This window comes from Mus caroli, chromosome 2 (genome assembly GCF_900094665.2).
Source record: "Mus caroli chromosome 2, CAROLI_EIJ_v1.1, whole genome shotgun sequence".
Taxonomy (NCBI): domain Eukaryota; kingdom Metazoa; phylum Chordata; class Mammalia; order Rodentia; family Muridae; genus Mus; species Mus caroli.
The window spans coordinates 156,587,353-156,590,754 of NC_034571.1; the positions used below are offsets into that span (position 1 = coordinate 156,587,353).

The 3,402-nt window shown below is 45.3% G+C and overlaps 1 pseudogene; it reads right to left on the reverse strand.

The window, feature by feature from the left end:
* Positions 1 to 1,139: 1,139 nt before the first annotated feature.
* On the reverse strand, positions 1,140 to 2,324 carry LOC110289799 (annotated as a pseudogene).
* Between the last annotated feature and the right edge of the window lie 1,078 nt (positions 2,325 to 3,402).

The window sequence follows — 3,402 nt, forward strand, 5'->3', positions numbered from 1 at the left end:
CATTCTTGGACATACCTTCTGATGATTTTTAAGTTTTTTTTCTTAAGTTTTTCTTCTAGCTTTTCAGCTTTGAATGTTTGTCCTGAGAAATTCTCAAAGCCAGAGATTCCTCCTTTGGGCCTCATCTGCTGATGAATCCTATGTGGTGGTTTGAATGGATTGCCCCCCATAGTCGCGGGTATTTGAATGCTTGACCTCCAGTTCCTGGTGCTGTTTGCGGAGGCTTAGCAGGTGTGCCCCTCTTGGAGGAAGTCACTGGATGGGGGGCAGGTCTTGATTGAGAGTTAAACAAAAGACTTGTTTCCTTTTGATTCCTGGTTTCTCTCTGATTTGAGCTTGTGACTCAGAGTGTGAGCCCTCAGCTTCTATGCCAGCTGTCAAACCTGCAGCTTGTTCCTGTGTCGCCCCACCGTGAGCTCAAACCTGAACTGTGGGTGTGTCTCCTCATGCTCCCTCCAGTGCCTTTCTTCCAAGGCTGCAGCAGAATATCCTGATTTATTTTATTTTACTTTAGATGAGCATCCCCACAGGGTCTGAGTGGTTCTGGAAAGCTCCAGTGGTGAACGTGAAGCAAAACTCAGTCCCTGGAGCAGATCTGGAATGTCAGAAATGGGTTTTCAGTTCTCTCTCTCTCTCTCTCTCCAGGGAGAAGGGGGGCTGGCAGTTTGCCAAGCTGTGCCACACTGAGCCATGGGAGCATCATGAAGAGAGGGTGCTTGGAGCTCTGAGAAGCTCTGGCATCCTGGTTTCACACAGGCCTAGTGTGTAAAAGCCTTTGGACTACTTTCTGTGTTTCTCAAGCACAGTTAGTATGTGCATAGATGTTGAGTTGGTGCTCTGAAGGGAGGACCCAGGCTCACTATTACAGTGTTTTTCTGTTGTCACTCTCTAATTGGCCCATTTTAACCCTTCCACGGGTGTGTAGGTCCCGATAAAGGGCTGTCACTGTCTGGGCTTTGTTTCCTAACTATCTTAATCTATTTGGCCCTGAGTTCCTCCAGTACTTCTTCTTCATGGACACTTATGCTTTCCTCGTTTGGTTACCTTTAAGTTTTTTTTTTCATTTTTCTTTTTCTTTTATCCTATATATCCAAAATGTGTTTATTAGGAAGGTTCCCACTTATCTTGAATCAGGACTTTCAGTGCTGCTTCCTCCTGGAGGAGCATCCTTCTGTCAGCCTTGCTTTTCTAACTGTAGGCTGAGAGAGTGTCACGCACACTGGGAAATGCCACGCACTCTGGTCAAGTCTGCTTGACAGGCTGAAAAGTCTGAAAGCACTCACGAGGAAAAGAGTTTCAAGGAAACTCACCTCCTGGAGCTTTGGCGTTCTCATATATCCACATACTCATACCCTATTCCCGAGTTAGTCTGGTGTATGGAAAAATTCTGTTATAGTTAAGTCTCTCCAGTGTTCCAAGGTCCCAGAAGCCTAGGAGCTTAGAATCTGGCAGGAATGCAGTAAAGAAGTTACCTATTCAGTAACTAATTAAGCATTGCAAAAGATGGAGCCAGTAGCTCAGAGCTGGTCTGCAAAGTATTTACTAAGGACAGTAGCAAATCTCACCCAAACAAGGGAATACCATGAAAGAGCCAGGGAATCCCACTGAGATAGAAATCTTCAGTACAGGCTACATTGAATATTTGAAGCAAGTTGATAAATTCTTCTGACAAATGGAGATTCTCCAGATACTTAAAAGTTACACTCATATAAGAATTTAGCAAGGCCTAGGAGATAGGGGGGTTGTGATGTTGCATTATTCATGAGGTCTGCTAAGAGCAGAACCCCCTGGTGCTAGCCTTCACAAGGCTCAAAGGTATAGCACTAGAGTGTGAAATCCTTACCTGTCATTAAGCTGACCCTAGGCAGGACTGCTTTATCTTTACTGTAAACATTTACCTGGTTCCTGTAANTCCTTTTGAAGTCATTCCTTTGTTTTGTATCAGGTAACTTCAATGTACTTTGCCTGCTACCCTTTGTATTTTCTGTACTATATAAGATTGGTGTTCACTTTGTGACATACATTCAGATTCTACACAATCTCTCGTGTTGGTCTGTCTGTCACCCGCCGACGCCTTGTCCACCTGCCCCAGAGACCCGTTCCACGCAGACAAAGGGACCCAGAGGGTCTTCGGCAAGAGAGGACAATGGAGCAGCCAACACACAAGACTACCGTTTGTGCATGGCTAAAGACTGTGGTGATTTTACAGCATCCTGGGCATTTCACATACATGAAGTCAGAATTGGGGCTCTACACCAGGCGCCTTTTTCTTGTGTTTCCTCTTCCTCTAGAGAGGAACGAAGGAGATCCTTTGTGAGAGGCATGCTCTCCTAGGGAGGTCGTCACCACCGAAAAGGCTTTTCTGTGTTTTCAAAGTCATGTTTTTAGTACCACTCCAAATTATTTATTAATGCTGAGAACCATCCTGTAGAACTAAAGCTCACATTTGTACAAAAGATGTACACTTTTATCCTTGCCCTGTAGGCGTACTGGCTGCTGGGATGTCGCTGAAGATAGGAAATAATTTCTTCCTGAAGAAATTCATGGACGGGCAGGATGGCTCAGCAGGTAAAGGCACCATTTAACCCGGGAACCTGAGTTTAAAGAAACACACAGTAGAGAGAACCAACCACTACAAGCTGATCTCTGACCTCCATGCACCAGAGGTATACACCCCCTCCAATGAACCAATACATACATACATACATACATACATACATACATACATACATACATACATACATGTAATACAAATTGTTTTACAAGGAAGTGCTGTTTCCCACAGTACTATCAGGATAACTAGGGAGCCAGGACCGAAAATGAAAACCTGACCCTTAGCCAACCATGTCGCTCTGTCCCCACATGACTCTTGGGCATGAGGGTGGCGTGTTCCCTCAGCACACTGGCTCCTTCAGGCTTGCCTGACTGTTTCCTCCCTGGGGCATCACATCACTTACACCTGTTGGCAGTTGCTGTCCTTCTAAGGCTTCGTGGGGCTGGGAATAACTCACTAATGCTCTGGGTTGCGTTACTGCCTGGCTACCTCAAACTCTGTGTGCACTGTGCATGCTATAAACTAAGAACAACCCAGTCACTTCTTGTGCTTTTCTGAATCCCCGGGTGCCAAGAGGCATACCTTGGCCTTTCGACCTCTTTATTTTGAATTCTTTTTAAAATCTGTGGCCCGCCCCCCACCTCACCCTGGAACTCACGTGGAAGTTTGAAGGTAAGTTTCATAAGCAGTAAGTAGTTTTGCTCTGTAAATCCTCTTTTGGCTTAGTGTGACTTTTGTTGCTGTGATAAAGCACTAACCAAAAACAGCTCGGAAAGGTAAAGGTTTATGTGGCTTACAGGGTTACAGTCTATCAAGGCAGGAACCTGGAGGCAGGAACTGAAGCAGAG